General features: G+C 41.0%; 1 pseudogene; it reads left to right on the top strand.

Moving 5' to 3' along the window:
• Positions 1 to 7,326: 7,326 nt before the first annotated feature.
• Positions 7,327 to 12,088, top strand: LOC112667962 (ATP synthase subunit alpha, mitochondrial-like; annotated as a pseudogene).
• The last annotated feature ends 8,558 nt before the right edge of the window (positions 12,089 to 20,646 follow it).

The following is a 20,646-nucleotide window of genomic DNA, read 5'->3' as shown; positions in this document are numbered from 1 at the left end:
TACACGTGGTCAATGAGCACATGAAAAAAATGCTCCACATCATTGGCACCAGGGAAATACAAATCAAAATCACAATGAGATACCACTTTACACCGGTGAGAATGGCTAAAATTAACCAGACAAGAAACAACAAATGTTGGTGAGGATGTGGAGAAAGGGGAACCCTCTTGCACTATTGGTGGGAACGCAAGCTGTGAAGCCACTCTGGAAAACCGTGTGGAGGTTCCTCAAAAAGTTAAAAATAGACTACCTTATGATCCAGTAATTGCACCTCCCCAAAGATACAGATGTAGTGAAACGATGGGCACCTGCACCCCAATGTTCACAGCAGCAATGTCCACCACAGCCAAATTGTGGAAGGAGCTGAGATGTTCTTTGACAGATAAATGGATAAAGAAGTTGTGGCATATGTATGGAATATTACTTAGCCATCAGAAAGGATGAATATGTACTATTTACATTCATGTGGATGGAGCTGGAGGGTATTACGCTAAGTGAAGTAAGTCAAGTGGAGAAAGACAATTATCATATGGTTTCACTCATGTGTGGAATATAAGAAATAGTGAAAGGGACCATAAGGGAAGGGGGAGGAGGAAACTGAGTGTGGAAAAATTAGAAAGGAAGATAAACCATGAGAGACTCCTAACTCTGGGAAACAAAGGGTTGCAGAAGGAGAGGTGGGTAGGGGGATGGGGTAACTGGATGACAGGCAATAAGGAGGGCATGGGATGTGATGAACCCTGGGTGTTACACTGTGTGTTGGCAAGTTAAATTTGGATTAAAAAAAGAAGAGGTCTGCATGGATTTAAATGATGATGAAGAAAAAAACCTCAATAAACTGTTATTGTTCACCCTGCCTGGCGTTTGCTGTTGCTAACTGACGCTGTGGTGATGGTGCTGGTGGAGCCAGCCTCCTCTCTGTGCTGTGGTTACTGTAGTGCTGCTGTAGTAATTTCAATGACAGGGATCCCAGTGATGAGTGATAACAGGCATAGAAACCCTAGAGCCTTAAGTCAAGTTTACTTTCCTCCTATGAGTGAAATTAGGAAGAATAAAAATGTCATAAAATGAGATCAACTCTCTATAGAAATGTCCCAAGAGTTCATAAAATGGGAAGTTAGTAAAAGATAGTCAGTAAAAAGCTGTGTAGGAGTACCAAGTCTATCAAGCCTCAGTCAAACTGGAGCATCTCCCATCATTATGTGTGTTAACTTGGCTGCAGCTGAAACTCAACTGCGGGTCAACATTTGAGGGAGGTTTGCTGATAGAGAAGGCTAGTCTGCAGTGAGGGTTTACAGGGAATTCCTTAGGGCCAGACTTGTCATTGAGTGTCCAACATTGTCCAGGGTAGAGGCTCTGAAAGTCGGGGAGACAGTGTTCTTGACCTAGAGAAGTGCTCTTGTTGCAGGCAGGGATGTTCCTCAGGCGCTCACAGTGGTTGGGTGAAAGTTGTTCAGGACTATTCACTTTCCATTGATATAGTGACCCATGAAGTCATTCCATAAATATTTATTGGGTCCCAGCTGTATGAAAGACACTTTGCTAGTCCCTAGGAATAAAGAAGTAAACAAAACGGATACAGCCCCTATCATCTTTGAGCTTCTAGTTGAGAGGCAAGAAAATCATGAGGAGAGAGTGAGCATGGTGTATCCTGGGCACTGAGAGAGGGAGAGTGGCAGGACATGACCTTGGTGAAGAAGGTGGGGTCCAGGTCAGGCAGGGCCTTTGCTCTGTGCTAAGGGGCTTAGACCCTATTTTGAGGGCATTTGTGTCAAAACTGTTTTGGTTGCAAGTGAAAGGAATTCAACGTAAATAACCTGAAGTCAAAAGAGAGATTTATTGGCTTGGGATCCAAGGAAGAGATGAATGCTGTGAAGGAGGATCAGAGATGAGGTTGGACTCAGGGCCCTAGGGGATCAGGAGCTTGAATATGGCTAGGACTTTCCTTGCTTCTCTTATGGGCTGGCTTCTGCCTCCCTCTACACACTATCTATGGTAGAGAAAATAGATCCCAATGGCTTCTGGGTTTTGCCTTATAGTCTTCACCACTGCAAGGGGACTCACTGTTCTTTCTTCTGTCCCAAGTTATATATCCTGAGGAGGAGGCTTATGGCCTGTTTGGGTTAAGCGTCTACCTTGACCAATCAGGCATGTCTAGAAGGTGGATTAAGTGAAAGAGCTCTGCAGCTGCTCTAGGGACTATGTAAACTGGGTAGGGTAAGTTGGGGGTGCTAGATACCTTATGCATTCTACAGTAGTCAAAGCCCACCAAGCAACCTCTGGACTTCTAAAGCAGGTTCCCAGATGCAAATACTAGTGTTAGGTCAGTGGGACATGCTATCACATTTGGCAAGTAATTGATTAATAAGTCATATATCCATGACTTATGGCTTAGCACAGTGACTGGCACATAATAGTATTATCTAAGTGTTAGTGATTATCATGATGATGATGTTGATGATAATGATGATCATGATCATGATCCATCCCTTTTGAGTATATGGGCATAATTCAGTTCTAGAACCACAAAGCTAACAACCAGGGTTATGGTGACTCCATCAAGGCAGGGGTAGCCTGAGCCACGAGCCAGTACCCTCTACATCCCCATTTCATCTCCTTATAGCTTCATTCCCAGTGATAGGAATTTTGATGGATGCCAGGGATTACATTACTAGGAAGTAATGACAAGTTTCCAGCAGGAGCCACATTTTCCTTCTGCTATTTACTGCGAAACACATGGTACATGCTCAATAAATAGTTGATAAAGGAAGATGATAAATTAAATCCAACTAGAGAATTCTTCCCACTGTTTGCATGCCTCTATTCAAATAAGCTAGGGTTTTCCACCAAACTTTTTGTTACTAGCAGAATCTCCGTGGATCCTCTAATAACAACCTTGACAGGCAAAGCTCCAAATAAACATTAATTAAGTCTCTTAATACCCTTGTAAATCAGTGAGCCATATGGCAATTATAAAAAAAGGATAATTTTAAGGAGCAAGGAATTTTAAAATAATTGTTTACTTTATCATAACAGAGAAATAATTTACATATGAATATTCAGAACCATAGGTAAGACAAAAATGCTTGTCTAATTTCTGACAAGCCAGAATTAACTAGGTTAGATTTTGTTCTTCCTGAGGGCAAAAATGTATATATTCTCTTTGTAATCCCAATTCGTGTGCTTTATTCTAGACTTGCATTGTCCAGTAGAAATTTCTGTGATGGTAAAAATGTTCTATATCCACACTGTCTAGCGTGATAGCTATTAGAGGTTGGTGTGACCAAAGAACTAACATTTCACTTAATTTTAATATGACTTAAATACCACATGCGGCTAACAGTCACCAACTTGGACAGTGACAGTGTTTCATGGATTTGGAAACTTGCTGTGAAATGGAAGTGGATATACAAGAGAGGTTAATATAGCATTAACCAGGTCATGGGCCACTTGCAGGTCTTAGAAATTGTCATAATGGCGAGATTACTCCTTATTTCAGTCATCACAGGCCACTTATTCCTTCACTCATTCATTCAAAAACCATACATGAGCACCAACTATGTGCCAGCCTCTGTACTGAGCAGGAGGGCTACAAATAAAGACTAATGATTGTCTTGGCTTATGGATGAGGGGGAAAATAAACAGATTAAAGGACAGATACAGTTTGTGAGTTGTTGTGTATATTAGAGGCAAACATATGAGGTGTAGAAATATAGAGAAGGGATAACTTAATTCAGCTGGTAGATATGGAGTGGAGTGGGCAGGTCATGGAATAGCCCCCAGAGAGGGGATGAAGGTGGGGGACTGGCTCAGGGAAGGGTACAACAGTCCTAGGGAGTGTGGACCCTAGGGGAACTTCCAGATGTGTGGGATCTCTAACTTAGGGGCCAAGTGGTGAGTGGTCAGCCATGACTCACAGGAAGAGGTCAGGGGCAGTACTGAGGAGTTTGGTGAAGGAGTTCAGATTTCACCCTAAAGGTAGTGGGCAGTCATTCAAAAAGCTTTAAGCAGGGGAGTAACAAGATTATATTTGTGTTCTAGAAAGACCCTTCTGGCAGCAGTGTGGAGAATGATTTAGGGGAAGTAAGATTGGAGACAGAAACCCCTGAGGAAGACAAGCTTCTCTTCCATGAGAGACCCTGAAATCACAGTTAATTAGTGGTGCTGGCTAGATACAAATGTAACTGCTCCTTTCTGAGAAATGGTGGGACCATCTGGGGTGCAGGTGCTGGGAGGCCTGAAGTTGGCTTTGGGGAGAGTGAAGAGCCTGGCATGGTACCCGGGGAACCACCCTCTGGGGAGAGAAACGTGTTTCCTTGAGCAGCCTGGTGTGTGAGGGAGGGCTGCTGGTAGCCTGAGCGAGGGGAGAGCCTGGAGGTGAGAAAGCTGAGGCAAGCACTTTGCTGCTCACTTTCCTCGATGAGTGTGTGAACCTCTTTCTGGGTTGCCTGCTATAGTAGTCTGCTCAGGCTGCCATAACAAGATACCGGACTCTGGGTGACTTACACAACAGAAATTTATTTCTCATAGTTTTGGAGGCTGGGAAGTCCATGATCAAGGTGCTGGTCAGTTTGGTTCTTGGTGAGAGCTCTTGTCCTGGCTCACAGGTGCCCATCTTCTCACTATGTCCACACACAGCCTTTCCTCAGTGTAAGCATATTTAGATCTCGCTCCTCTTCCTCTCCTTATAAAGCCACTATTCCCCTCAGGAAGGCTCCACATTCACAACCTACGTTAGCCCTAGTTACCTCCCAAAGGCTCCATTTCCAATTGACATCATGTTGGGGGGTTGGCATTCGACCTGTGAATTTGGAGGGGGACACATTCAGGCTGTGACACCCATGTTGGGTAAATGACCAGGTTTGAGGCTTGGTATATACATCTGGACTTCCCAACGTATATGCAGGGTTTGCCTCTACTTGGTATCTCAAGAGCATTCACAAAACCCTGTGTAGGAGGAGAGGGGCTGCTGATTCCAGATGTTGCATAGTTGATACTTTGCTCCTGAGTATCCCTGGGACCTAGACCTTAATTTTCTAGGCAGGGCCTGGAAGAGACTTATGTATCCTTCCTGTGGTTTTCTTTTTCTTTTCTTTTTTCTTTTCTTTTCTTTTCTTTTCTTTTCTTTTCTTTTCTTTTCTTTTTTATTCTTTTCTTTTCTTTCTTTTCTTTCCTTCTTTCTTTTTCTTTTTGTTTCTATTGTGGGTGAGGTTTATTTATTTATTATTATTTTTTATAAATTTATTTTTTATTGGTGTTCAATTTGCCAACATATAGAATAACACCCAGTGCTCATCCCGTCAAGTGCCCCCCTCAGTGCCCGTCACTCAGTCACCCCCACCCCCCACCCACCTCCACTTCCACCAGCCCTAGTTTGTTTCCCAGAGTTAGGAGTCTCTCATGTTTTGTCTCCCTTTCTGATATTTCCCACTCATTTTTTCTCCTTTCTTTCTTTCTTTCCTTCTTTTTTGTGGTTTGCTTTTCTTATCACACATCTCTCATTCAGAAAGCAAGACTCTGTATTCTCTGAAAGTACACGGCTGACCAGTCAAGGAGATATGAAAGCAGGAAAGATTGGGTGGTTGGCAGAGGTCTGTTTGGGTTGAGAATGTTGAACAATTCTAAGTTGCTACGTCTACCTGTTATTCTGAAAGTGGCCCCTAGAGGTAAAGCCAGGGCCAAGAGAAAATTATAAGAAGAAAGATTGGGATTTACTATTCGGACACACTTTTACCTCTTCAGCAATAAGATGAAGGTCTTAAAACATAGTGGGTTCATTACTGAAGATGTGAAGGTAGAGATTTGATAACAGTTTAGCAAAGATGCTGTAGGAGGAGAAAAACAATGAATGAGGAATTAGATAAAATAGAGTTTTATGCGAATTCTCTGCCTCATCCTCTAAATAAATGGACCATTACAACGGTATTCAGTGGGGAAAGCTCAGAGTGCCTTGGAAGCCAATTGGAGGGGATATGTCAACTAGAGTGCAGGAAGGCTGGGAAGACTACTCAGAGAAAATGATGTTTAAGCAGGAACCTGAAAGATGAGTAGAACTTAGCTAGAGGAGGAGGGTTGGGGTTGGGGGATACAGACCACCCACTTTGTAATTCTTACTGAGAATCATCTGTTCAAAATGTCAATAGTGTCAAGGTGAAGAAACCTTGATCTAGAGTCAATTCTGAATTCCTATCGTGTGAGAGATGGCATGTCTCTTGACACTATTAGCTATTTGAATGAGGTTTTTTTCTTTTTCTTTTAAAATATGCTCTATATTCATCAAATGTAACAATTTTTGACAGGGTCAAAGACATAGCAGTGTAGAAAAGAGAGTAGGGCCGTTCTTTGTAATACTGAGTTCTTTGTAATCCTGTAAGTTCTGTGATGGCAGTGGTACAAGTGGAGGATGCCATGAAATGTATCCATGACCAATAAGACACAGAAACCCATCCTGTCCTACTGCCTGGTACTCGTTGGAGATGATACCACCTAATCATGAGTCATTGCCAAGCTCATTCTCACTGGCCCCTGTGATACCTCTATCCTCCAAACTATCAGGACTCTGAAAGGCATAGGGTGAGCCTGTGCCAAGGTGAAGAAACCCTGATATAGAGTCAATTCTGAATTTTATGAGAGAAAGGGATAGAAAATAAGAAACAAAATAATGGGAGGCATTAAAGACCTTAGGGCAAAAAAAAAAAAAACCCAAAAAACCTTAGGGCATTTGGGAGGAAGAAATGGAATCTTGACTTGGTTTCCACACACATTCCAAGAATATACTTACAAGTATAGAGTCTTTCTCTGGAGTAATACATTCATAAATACCTAGTGAAATGTTGAGAGAACTGAAGCTCAGGCTTGTGATTAACTAACTTTGTCATAATCTTTTATATTGCTCACTTGCAGATTTTATGGCCACGTCCAACACCTTCTTCTCTGTGGTTGTTTGAAAACTTAGCCTGCTTTAACATGCTGGAGAGGCAGCACGGTATAGAAACATTAGCATGGAATTTAGTGACAGATTATGAATCCCAACATCTACATAATTAGCAGTGTGACATAGGTCACTTATGTAACATTTCTGAATGTGTTTCCTCATTTGAAATTTAGGGGCAACATCTGTCTCACAGAAAATGTCTGTTACAATACCTGATACATAATAGGCTCAGTATTACTCAGTGCACAGTCCTCCCTTTTCTTTTCTGTGCTGTCTTAGCCATGTGATCTCTGCTACATTTGGTAGACATAAGTCATATTTAAAATATGGAGGAAGCCCAGTCAGTCTGGAGGCTGTGGCTGCAGAGGAACCACCCGAGAGAAACTGCAGAGATGCTGTCTGAGCGCGTCACCCGGGTTGTGGCCTGTATCCTCCCTCGGTGGGCTGGGCTGGTCTCCAAAAAGGCTTTGAGATCATCCTTCATTGCTGCAAGGAACCTCCATGCCTCTGACACTCATCTTCAGAAGACTGGCACTGCCCAAGTGTCCTCTGTCTTTGAAGAGCGTATTCGTGGAGCTGATACCTCTGTTGACCTTGGAGAGACTGGGCATGTCCTAAACAGCAGTGATGGTATTGCCCATGTACATGAAATGGTCAGGCCAAAGAAATGGTAGTGTTTTCTTCAGGCTTATTTTTTTTTTCTTCAGGCTTAAAGGGTATGTCTCTGAACTTGGGACCTGACAAGGTTGGTGTTGTTGTGTTTGGAAATGATAAACTAATTAAGGAAGGAGATATTGTGAAAAGAACAGAAGCCACTGTGGACGTTCCAGTTGGCAAGGAGCTACTGGGCCATGTTGTAGATGCCCTTGGTAATGCCATTGATGGAAAGGGTCCCATTGGTTCCAAGACCCATAGGCGAGTTGGCCTGAAAGGCCCTGGGATCATTCCTCCAATCTCTGTGCGTGAACCAATGAAGACTGGCATTAAGGCTGTGGATAGCTTGGTGCCAATTGGTCGTGGTCAGCGTGAGCTGATTATCAGTGACTGGCAAACTGGCAAAACATCAATTGCTATTGACACAATCATTAATCAGAAACATCTCAATGATGGAACTGATGAAAAGAAGAAGTTATACTGTATCTACGTTGTTATTGGTCAGAAGAGGTCTACTGTTGCCCAGTTGGCGAAGAGGCTTACAGATGCAGATGCCATGAAGTACACCATTGTGGTGTCAGCTACTGCTTCTGATGCTGCTCCACTTAACTACCTGGCTCCTTGCTCTGGATGTTCTATGGGAGAATATTTTTTTAATAAATTAATTTTTTTATTGGTGTTCAATTTACCAACATACAGAATAACACCCAGTGCTCATCCCGTCAAGTGTCCCCCTCAGTGCCTGTCACCCATTCACCCCCACCCCCTGCCCTCCTCCCCTTCCACCACCCCTAGTTTGTTTCCCAGAGTTAGGAGTCTTTATGTTCTGTCTCCCTTTCTGATATTTCCTACCCATTTCTTCTCCCTTCCCTTCTATTCCCTTTCACTATTATTTATATTCTCCAAATGAATGAGAACATACACTGTTTGGCCTTCTCCCATTGACTCATTTCACTCAGCATAATACCCTCCAGTTCCATCCACGTTGAAGCAAATGGTGGGTATTTGTCATTTCTAATGGCTGAGTAATATTCCATTGTATACATAAACCACATCTTCTTTATCCATTCATCTTTTGATGGACACCGAGGCTCCTTCCACAGTTTGGCATTGTGGACATTGCTGCTATAAACATCGGGGCGCAGGTATCCCGGCGTTTCATTGCATCTGAATCTTTGGGGTAAATCCCCAACAGTGCAATTGCTGGGTCATAGGGCAGGTCTATTTTTAACTCTTTGAGGAACCTCCACACAGTTTTCCAGAGTGGCTGCACCAGTTCACATTCCCACCAACAGTGTAAGAGGGTTCCCCTTTCTCCGCATCCTCTCCAACAATTGTGGTTTCCTGCCTTGTTAATTTTCCCCATTCTCACTGGCGTGAGGTGGTATCTCATTGTGGTTTTGATTTGTATTTCCCTGATGGCAAGTGATGCGGAGCATTTTCTCATGTGCATGTTGGCCATGTCTATGTCTTCCTCTGTGAGATTTCTCTTCATGTCTTTTGCCCATTTCATGATTGGATTGTTTGTTTCTTTGCTGTTGAGTTGAATAAGTTTTTTATAGAGGGGATCCCTGGGTGGCGCAGCGGTTTGGCGCCTGCCTTTGGCCCAGGGCGCGATCCTGGAGGCCCAGGATCGAGTCCCATATCGGGTTCCTGATGCATGGAGCCTGCTTCTCCCTCTGCCTATGTCTCTGCCTCTCTCTCTCTCTGTGTGACTATCATAAATAAATAAAAATTAAAAAAAATAAGTTCTTTATAGATCTTGGAAACTAGCCCTTTATCTGATACGTCATTTGCAAATATCTTCTCCCATTCTGTAGGTTGTCTTTTAGTTTTGTTGACTGTATCCTTTGCTGTGCAAAAGCTTCTTATCTTGATGAAGTCCCAATAGTTCATTTTTGCTTTTGTTTCTTTTGCCTTCGTGGATGTATCTTGCAAGAAGTTACTGTGGCCGAGTTCAAAAAGGGTGTTGCCTGTGTTCTCCTCTAGGATTTTGATGGAATCTTGTCTCACATTTAGATCTTTCATCCATTTTGAGTTTATCTTTGTGTATGGTGTAAGAGAGTGGTCTAGTTTCATTCTTCTGCATGTGGCTGTCCAATTTTCCCAGCACCATTTATTGAAGAGACTGTCTTTCTTCCAGTGGATAGTCTTTCCTCCTTTATCGAATATTAGTTGACCATAAAGTTCAGGGTCCACTTCTGGGTTCTCTATTCGGCTCCATTGATCTATGTGTCTGTTTTTGTGCCAGTACCACACTGTCTTGATGACCACAGCTTTGTAGTACAACCTGAAATCTGGCATTGTGATGCCCCCAGCTATGGTTTTCTTTTTTAAAATTCCCCTGGCTATTCGGGGTCTTTTCTGATTCCACACAAATCTTAAAATAATTTGTTCTAACTCTCTGAAGAAAGTCCATGGTATTTTGATAGAGATTGCATTAAACGTGTACATTGCCCTGGGTAACATTGACATTTTCACAATATTGATTCTGCCAATCCATGAGCATGGAATATTCTTCCATCTCTTTGTGTCTTCCTCAATTTCTTTCAGAAGTGTTGTATAGTTTTTAGGGTATAGATCCTTTACCTCTTGGTGAGGTTTATTCCTAGGTATCTTATGCTTTTGGGTGCAATTGTAAATGGGATTGACTCCTTAATTTCTCTTTCTTCAGTCTCATTGTTAGTGTATAGAAATGCCATTGATTTCTGGGCATTGATTTTGTATCCTGCCATGCTACCAAATTGCTGTATGAGTTCTAGCAATCTTGGGGTGGAGGCTTTTGGGTTTTCTATGTAGAGTATCATGTCATCGGCGAAGAGGGAGAGTTTGACTTCTTCTTTGCTAATTTGAATGCCTTTAATGTATTTTTGTTGCCTGATTGCTGAGGCTAGGACTTCCAGTACTATGTTGAATAGCAGTGGTGAGAGTGGACATCCCTGTCTTGTTCCTGATCTTAGGGGAAAGGCTCCCAGTGCTTCCCCATTGAGAATGATATTTGCTGTGGGCTTTTCATAGATGGCTTTTAAGATGTCGAGGAAAGTTCCCTCTATCCCTACACTCTGAAGAGTTTTGATCAGGAATGGATGCTGTATTTTGTCAAATGCTTTCTCTGCATCTAATGAGAGGATCATATGGTTCTTGGTTTTTCTCTTGCTGATATGATGAATCACATTGATTGTTTTACGAGTGTTGAACCAGCCTTGTGTCCCGGGGATAAATCCTACTTGGTCTTGGTGAATAATTTTCTTAATGTACTGTTGGATCCTATTGGCTAGTATCTTGTTGAGAATTTTTGCATCCATGTTCATCAGGGATATTGGTCTGTAATTCTCCTTTTTGGTGGGGTCTTTGTCTGGTTTTGGAATTAAGGTGATGCTGGTCTCATAGAACGAATTTGGAAGTACTCCATCTCTTTCTATCTTTCCAAACAGCTTTAGTAGAATAGGTATGATTTCTTCTTTAAACGTTTGATAGAATCCCCCTGGGAAGCCATCTGGCCCTGGACTCGTGTCTTGGGAGGTTTTTGATGACTGCTTCAATTTCCTCCCTGGTTATTGGCCTGTTCAGGTTTTCTATTTCTTCCTGTTCCAGTTTTGGTAGTTTGTGGCTTTCCAGGAATGTGTCCATTTCTTCTAGATTGCCTAATTTATTGGCGTATAGCTGTTCATAATATGTTTTTAAAATCGTTTGTATTTCCTTGGTGTTGGTAGTGATCTCTCCTTTCTCATTTTGATTTTAGGGAGAATATTTTAGAGATAACAGCAAACATGCTTTGATCATCTATGATGACTTATCCAAACAGGCTGTTGCTTATCGTCAGGTGTCTCTGCTGCTCCTCCGGGCCCCTGGTCGTGAGGCCTATCCTGATGATGTGTTTTACCTACACTCCCGTCTGCTAGAGAGCAGCCAAAATGAACAATTCTTTTGGTGGTGGCTCCTTGACTGCTTTAGCAGTCAGAAACGCAAGCTGGTGATGTGTCTGCTTACATTCCAACAAATGTCATTTCCATCACTGATGGACAGATCTTGTAAACAGAATTGTTCTACAAAGGTATCCACCCTGCTATTAATGTCGGTTTGTCTGTGTCCTGTATTGGATCTGTTGCCCAAACGAGTGCCATGAAGCAGGTGGCAGGTACCATGAAGCTGGGATTGGCTCAGTATCGTGAAGTTGCTGCTTTTGCCCAGTTCAGTTCTGACCTTGATGGTGTCAACAACCCTTGAGTCACGGCGTGCGACTGACTGGGTTGCTGAAGCAAGGACAGTGTTCTTCCATGGCTGTTGAAGAACAAGTGGCTGTTATTTATGCTGGTGTCAAAGGATATCTTGATAATTTGGAGTCCAGCAAGATCACAAAGTTTGAGCATGATTTTTTGGCTCATGTTATCACCAAGCCCTCTTAGGCAATATAAGGACCGATGGAAAGATCTCAGAACAATCAGATGCTAAGCTGAAAGAGATTGTAACACAAACTTCTTGGCTGGATTTGAAGCTTAAACTCCTCTGGATTCACATCAAATTCCAGTTTGGTTTTGTCATCGTTTATTCTAGTAATCAGTTCCATTTGTAAAAGGATTACTCTCATGCTCCAGATGTACAGAAATTACCTTAAAAATAAAGGTTCCATATTGGTTGGTGGTAAAAAAAAAATATGGGGGAAAAACCCTCAGCCATATGGCCCATGGTGTCAAGAGGTGTGTATGTCTTATAAGACAGGATTCCAAGTTGACTACAGTAGAAGACACCATGTGTCAGTTTTTAACACCGATTTCAAAGTTGTGTGTAAGAATGAAGGAATGGAAGACATATTTAAACAATCACATTCTTCTTGATCAATCTTAAGTTGTAAAAACTTTTAATTTTGAATAATTTCATTAAAAAATCATGGTCTAAGTTTATTTTTTTCCATATATAATTTAGAGCTACCTCAATAAAATGTAGATTTTTTTGAGCTGGAAGAAATCTTAATGATGATCTGAAATAAATGCAAATGATAGTGTCATGGGCTGTTATCAGAGATGTTAGTTGACCCATAAACTGATCTGATAAAGGACACTCAGACTCTGATAAGTGAGTAGGAGTGGCTTACATAAGATGTGACAGGGTTAGTGACAGGGACATTGTATCAATCTGTTACTCTTCATATGACACTTGGAGGTAACCTGCCTTTCCCTTGACCAATTGGCAGTAGTAGGGCATGCAGAGAGACCAGATCCTCTGACCTCTGACCTTCCCCTCATGCCTTCCTATCGTGGTCTAGATTCACCTGTGAGTGCAGCGAGTGATAGTTTGAGAGTTGACCATATCTACCAAGCTACCATATTTATATCTAACTACTGGGAAAGGGTCTAGCACAGACCAAAGTCAAAGCAAAGGAACATCCTGGTGGGGCTCACACATGACGGGAGGTTGGTCAGACTAGCTGCCCTGTGGGGTTGGGGGGAAGTGTGTGTAACTCAGAACTACAGATGGTCCCTTGAAACAGACTCGGCCAGGAGATCATTGAAGATCCATACAGCAGCTGCTGAGACTCAGCGGCACTGTGGTTACCGTGACAAAGCATTGCCGATTGGAAATTAAAATGCATGGAATTGTGTGGGGAGTCTTTTTTTTTTTTTTAAATTTTATTTATTTATGATAGTCATCACAGAGAGAGAGAGGCAGAGACATAGGCAGAGGGAGAAGCAGGCTCCATGCACCGGGAGCCTGATGTGGGATTCGATCCTGGGTCTCCAGGATCGCACCCTGGGCCAAAGGCAGGCGCTAAACCGCTGCGCCACTCAGGGATCCCTGTGGGGAGTCTTTTCAAGAAGAAACAGAATCAACTTAGTGGTAGCACTGAGGCTCTTAGAGCTGAACACCAGATGCAAGGATTTTTCAAGGAAACCACAAAGCTCTCTTCTTTCCTGGAGCAGAAGGTTTAGCGCTTAGGTTGGTTAGAGTGAAGCTATTTTAGGAGACATTGTCAAAGCCTGAGCAAGGAGGTGTCAGAGAGCTGTATCAAAACTGATTCAGACCCTGGGACCAGTTGAGACAAGTGGCCCTTTGATTCTGTCTGGATCTTTCTGACCCACTGCTGGAGGTGGGCTCTTCAAGTTGTCCTGCTGTCCCAAAGCAAGTATCTTCAATGCTCTGGGGCTCAGAACACTTGTGTGTCCAGTTAGTCACCACTTTTTTTCTAACCTGCTGTGCTGGACTAGATCAGTGATTCCTCAACTGTGGCAAACATGAGACCTGACCTCCTGGGGCCCTCATCTCCTGAATAGGAGGCTCAGCCAGATTTCCTTGTCCTTAGCTCATTTCTTGCATTAAAAAAAATATAAATGGAAATATAATTTGTGTCTAACGTGCTGTGAAGGCAAATGTGCTATTAATCAGTATACTTTATGTATGTTTAACATGTGGTTAAAGTGTCAAATTTCCTCTATTAAACTATATTGATAGATGTGTATATGTACATTCTGTCTAATATATGGCCTCTAAAGATGACGATATCCTCATCCCAAGAAGCTGTGAATATGTTTACCTTTTATAGCAAAAAGTCTTTTGCAGATATGATTAATTTAAAGATCTTGAGATAGGGGGAGTACCTTGAATTTATCTGGGTGGGCTCAACATAAGGATGAAGTCCTTGTGAGAAGGGTGTAGAAGGAGTCAGAGTTAGAAAAAGGAGATGTGGTGATGTAGCCAGAGGTGGGAATGATGCACTTTGAAGATTCAGAAAGACAGCATGAGTCAGGACTATAGGTAGCCTCTAGGAGCCAGAAGGGGCAAGGAAACAGGTTTTTCTCTGAAGCCTCCAAGAGGAATATAGCCCTGGCACCATCTTGGTTTTAGACTTCTGACCTCTGTAACTGTTAAAAATACATTTTTATTGTCTTAAGCATGACTTTGTTGGCAGCAATAAGAAACTAAGACTACATATATACACACATACACATATACATACATATATGTGTATATATATACACGTATACACACATATATTCTAAGTTATAAAATTCAAGGATTATAGAAATACATATTTATATGTATTATTTAAAGTGAAAATAACAAAAACTTACATTTAGAGGGCTAGTTATGACTTAAGACTGTCATCTCTGGAACCAGGTCTATCACATTCTAGCATTAGGACTTAGGCAAGTCACTGAACTTCTTTGCACCTCAGTTTTCTCATCTCTAAAATGGGAATATGATCCTACCTCACAGGTTGAACTGAGGAATATATATGTGTGTGTGTGTGTGTGTGTGTGTGTATATACATATATGTATATATGTATATTTGTATACGTTGTATATGTGTGTATATATGTATATGTATATATATGCATATATATATATACACACACGCACACATACATACATATATGCCAGGGATACCTGAGACACAGTAAGTACCATATTAAACAACAATATTATCCTAACTTTTCAGATGAAGAAACAGAGGTTGACTTTCACATGGCCATGCTGCTCTGAAGTGGCACAGGTAGGGTTAGAATCTAGCCAACTCCAACTGCGGCATGGTTTCCACACCATACTTTCTCATCAACAGAGGAAAGTATATCTTATGAACTGAATGTTTGTGTTGCCTCAAAATTCCTATGTTGAAGCCCCAAATCCCAGTGTAGCTGTATTTGGAAATGGGCCTCCAAGGTTAATTAAGGTTAAAATGAGGTCATAAGGGTGGACTCCTGATCAGATAGGATTAGAGTTCTTAGGGCTTACTCCCCTTGATCCTCCCCCTTCTCTTCTTCCTCCCTGGGAAACAGGGAGGAGCAAAAGGCTATGTGAGGACACAGCAAGGAGGTGGCCATCTATAAGCCAGGAAGAGAGCCCTTACCAGATATCAAATATGTAAATACCTGGATCTTAGAATTTATAGCCACCAGAACTGTGAGAAATAAATCTCTGTTGTTTAAGCCACTTAATTGGTGGTATTTTGTTATGACAGCCTGAGCAGACTAATATATTATTCTTTCCGAGGCTCTAATTCCCTTTCCACTACTGTATAATCCTGTTAACTGGGCAGCCCGGGTGGCTCAGCAGTTGTGCCGCTTTGGGCCCAGGGCGTGATCCTGGAGACCCGGGATCGAGTCCCACATCAGGCTTCCTGCATGAAGCCTGCTTCTCCCTCTGCCTGTGTCTCTGCCTTTCTCTCTCTGTGTCTCTCATGAATGAATAAGTAAAATCTTAAAAAAAAATCCTGTTAACTATGTGGTAATCACCCTTCCAGACAGACAGACAGACAGACAGACACAAACACACACAAAAACAAGATGTAAAAATTTAAAAGTAAAATACCATCATTCAATATATATGGTTTTGTAACTTGGCTATTCATTTAATATATCATGAAAATTTTAAAAATATTTATTTCAATTATGAGATATTACATAGTTATTTCATTTTTAAAAAGTAAAACATTATGGTTAAATCTAAAGTCTCCTTGGGCCACCACTTCTAATTCTCATCTTCTCTCCTATGTCTCAAGATAACTATTGTTTTCGTTTACTGCATAACCTTCCAGATCTTTCTTTAAATACTCCAATCTTTATAGAAGCAAGGTCCACATTAGCCGAAATATGGAAAGAGCCAAGATGTCCACTGGCAGATAAATAAAGATGTGATTATATATGGATTTGATATATATATATATATACATATACATATATATAGTATTAGTGTATGATAATACTCTTTTCTCTACAGTATCACCAACCCTTGATTTCAGCAGTGTTTTAATTTTTGCAGATGTCATGAGTGCATATATATATATATATAAAATAAAATATTACCCGTCAAAGAGAATAAAATCTTGCCATTTGCAACAATGTGGATGGAACTAGAGGGTAGTATGCTAAGGGAAATAAGTCAGAGAAAGACAAATACCATATAATTTCACTCATATGTGGAATTTAAGAAACAACACATGAACAAGGGGAAAGGAAGGAAAAATAAAATAAGATGAAAACAGAGAGGGAGGCAAACCATAAGAGACTTAACTATAGGGAACAACCTGAAGGTTTCTGGAGGAAAGGTGGGTGGGGGGACGGGATAATTGGGTGAGGGGCATTAAGGATGGCACTTGTTGTGATGAGCACTGGGTGTTAAATGCAAATAATGAATCACTATATTCTACTCCTGAAGCTAATAATACACTATATGTTAACTAAATTAAACTTAAATAAAAATAAATAAATACCTTTATACACATGTACATTTCCTGTAACAAGTGTATGATTTGTAGTTTGTGTCCATATTCTTTTTTTTTAATTGTGTCCATATTCTTACCTACATTGTGTCATACTGTAAGGATTGTTCTGAAAGTTGGTATCATATTTCTGAGAAGTATCTATGAATATAGATTGAGTTTACACCTCTTAACTGCTGAATTGTACTTTGCCACATGAATATTTTGGATTATAGTTGTCCATTCCATTATTGGGGATCTTTGGTCATTTTCATTTTCTTGCTATTATAATGCTTCAGTCAGTTTTCTTATTCAATCTTTTTGAACACATGTGAACATGATTCTCTGGGGTATAGACCTAGAAGAGGAAATGATGGGTCATAAGATATGCACATTTACAGTTTGAATAGATTCTGCCAAAGAAAATTTCAAAGTGATTGTCTTACTTTATATTTGTTCTAAAAGTGTATGATAGTACTCTTTTCTTTACAGTGTCACCAACCCTTGATTTTGTCAGTGTTTTAATTTTTGCAGATGTCATGAGTGCATCTAGGATCTTCTTGTTTTAGTTTGCATTTGGAAAGTTAATTAGTTGAGCAACTTTTCAAACTGGCTATTTGAATTTTCTTTTATGAATTGCCTGTTCGTATTTTCTCTCCAATTTTTATTGTGCTATTTACCTTTTTCTTATGACTTGTAGGAGGTCTTGTGGTTATCTTTCTGTCTTAATACATGAGGGTCTACTTTATTATTATTATTATTATTATTATTATTATTATTATTTTAACAGCTGTGTAGTATTCAGCATATATAAATCAGGGGTTGGAAAACACTGAGGCCAAATGTGGCCTTCCATCTATTTTTCTAAATACAGTTCTATTTGTTTTTTTGAGAAATATCTAGGTCTATTATTTTACATATTGTCGGCGGCTGATTTAGTGCTACAACAGCAGCCCTGAGTAATTGTCACATAGGCTGCATGGCCCACAAAGACTGAAAATATTTGCTCTCAAGCTCTTTACAGGAGAAGTTTGTCCTTATATAGATAAATCATCATTTATTTAACCATTCTTCTTTTGATGGATATATAGGTTGTTTCCCATTTCCTACTATTATAAACAATTCTTTTTTAAAAGGATTTTATTCATTTATTCATGAGAGAGAGACACACACACACACACACACACACACACACAGGCAGAGGGAGAAGTAGGCTCCGTGCAAGGAGCCTGATGTGGGACTCGATCCCAGGACTCCAGATCATGTCTGGGCCGAAGGCAGGCGCCAAACTGCTGAGCCACCCAGGGATTCCCTATTATAAACAATTCTGTAACTCATCACACACACACACACACACACACACACACACACACACACACACACACACATCTTTCTCTGTAGTTATGAGCATTTCCTTGTGCTGCATTCCTGGAAGTGGAATTGCTGGCTAATCAGACTTCTGTAATAGTGAAATCTGCTTATATGAACAGTAATATGTCTGAATTAGAGAATATTTTAAAGAAGGGTTATTTCTCAGGAATAATGATATTTCCCACTATTTAGTATTACCAGACACTGGTGCCTCATATATATTATGTAATTTACTTGTTGCAGTTGCCCTGGGATTAGTTTTATTTTATTTTATTTTTTTTATTTGATAATAAATTTATTTTTTATTGGTGTTCAATTTGCCAACATACAGAATAATACCCAGTGCTCATCCCGTCAAGTGCCCCCGTCAGTGCCCGCCACCCCGTCACCCCCACCCCTCACCCTCCTCCCCTTCCACCACCCCTAGTTCGTTTCCTGGGATTAGTTTTAAAAGCTGCCTTTCACTTATGGGGAAATAGAGGTTCAGTGAAGTTAAGGAGCTTGTCCAAAGCCACAGAACTGATGCATGATAGAAGCAGGATTTGAACCCACTTTTCTTATTTTTTACTACATGGTGATACTTCTTTAGTGAAAAACTAGGTAATGCACACTATTGGCATAACATAGTATTACAAGTAGTGATTTTGCATATTTGTTCTTTAAATGAACAGGTAACATTTGTAATTATTGCAGTAAGTTTCTATAGACAGATGGGTTAAATTAAAGTAATTTTATAGACTCTTAAAAAACTGTTGGCTTTCATAAGTAAGCTAAACATTTCCTTTGCAATCTTTTTTATATTTCTATAAATAAAGGCACAGCTGTGATGTCGTGGAAAAAATACTGGATTTAGAAACACAAATTTGGGAAAAAAAACGTGATTTCTGCCTCCTTCCAAGGTTGCTGTGTGACTATGGGCAAATTTTCTACCCTCTCTGTACCTCTGTTTGTTCAAGAAATCAGTGAGAGTAGCTATAAAGTGCTTACTACTGTGTCTGGCATGTAATAAGTATACAATCTGTGATGGCCCTCTTGCCCTGCGGTATTTCCAGAAGGAGGATTCAATCTAATCAACCCTGGGTACACTTCAATGAGTTTGTTTCAAGGCTCGAGCTCTGCCCTGCTCTGAAATCCTAATGCCGTACAACCAAGAGATGCCAGACACTGTCCATTACCAAGAATGCCACCTAATGCCTGCAGTACAAAAAAAGAGAGGCCAAGTCTTGACCTTTTCTGACGTTTAAATATTGCTTTGCGGGCAGCCCGGGTGGCTCAGTGGTTTAGTGCCACCTTCAGCTCAGGGTGTGATCCTGGAGACCCGGGATCGAGTCCCATGTCAGGCTCCTTGCATGGAGCCTGCTTCTCCCCCTGCCTGTGTCTCTGCCTTGCTAGGTCCATGCTCTTTTACATACTGAGAACCTTAATACTATCAGGTAACATGTATTCAACACTTACTATATCCCAGAAACTGTGCCGATTATCTCCTTTCTTTTCTTTTTTTTTTTAAGATTATTTATTTATTTATTTATTTATTTATTTATTTATTTATTTATTCATGAGAGACACAGAGAGAGGTAGAGACATAGGCAGAGGAAGAAGCAGGGTCCCCTAAGGGGAACCTGATACGGAACTCGATCCCAGGACCCCAGGATCACGACCTGAGCCAAAGGCTCAACCACTGAGCCACCCAGATCCCCAATTATGTCCTTTAATTCTCACCTCATTGCTGGTAGACCAATACTCCTATTCCTACAGGAATCCACTAGATGAGGAAATAGAGGCCTAGCCCAGACAGGCTACAAAGTGGATGTACTCAGTAGGTCGAAGAGCTAAAATCTGAATTTACATCTAACACTTAAGCCTGAGCATTTAACCACCCATGCTAGACTTTTTTCCCCCAGTCAGGAAGCCCTCAATAGGAGGATTCCTTAAGGGGACTATATATGTGCTTATTGCAGTGCAGGCTTTGGGTTGGGAGGATCTGCCCTTCTGGGCATGTGGTGCATCAGACTTGTGCATGCTAAATGGTCATCTATTAACATCTGGAAGGTAAGATTGCCTTTCTTGACTGTCTGGCGCCACGAATCAACACGGCTGCCTTAGACATATTGATTTCTTTGCCATCTCAGGGAAGCTTCCCCAAGCATTAGAAAGTAAGGTCTGACGGCTGACCATTTTGCTTTTATCACTGCCTTTCTCCTATCAACAAAGGAGTCTCTTTCACCCTGAATTGATGCCTAGCATCCATGTCAGAACCAGATCAATTTGTCTGTGCCACTCTATTGGGATCTCTTGTCTTTTTTTTTTTTTTTTTTTTTTTTTCATTTTAGCTGCCTCCCAGACCATCTTGTTCGCAATATAAGCTCCAAATGGCCTGGAACTTGTCTTTTATGGCCTCTGCCAGATTAAACATTTAGAACATAATATACCCAGCGTCAAAAACAATTGTGCAGCCTTCCAGCCAAGCAGCATATTGATTTTAATTTAGGCAATT

This window comes from Canis lupus, chromosome 21 (genome assembly GCF_003254725.2).
Source record: "Canis lupus dingo isolate Sandy chromosome 21, ASM325472v2, whole genome shotgun sequence".
NCBI lineage: Eukaryota > Metazoa > Chordata > Mammalia > Carnivora > Canidae > Canis > Canis lupus.
This window is presented reverse-complemented; position numbering and strand designations above follow the sequence as displayed.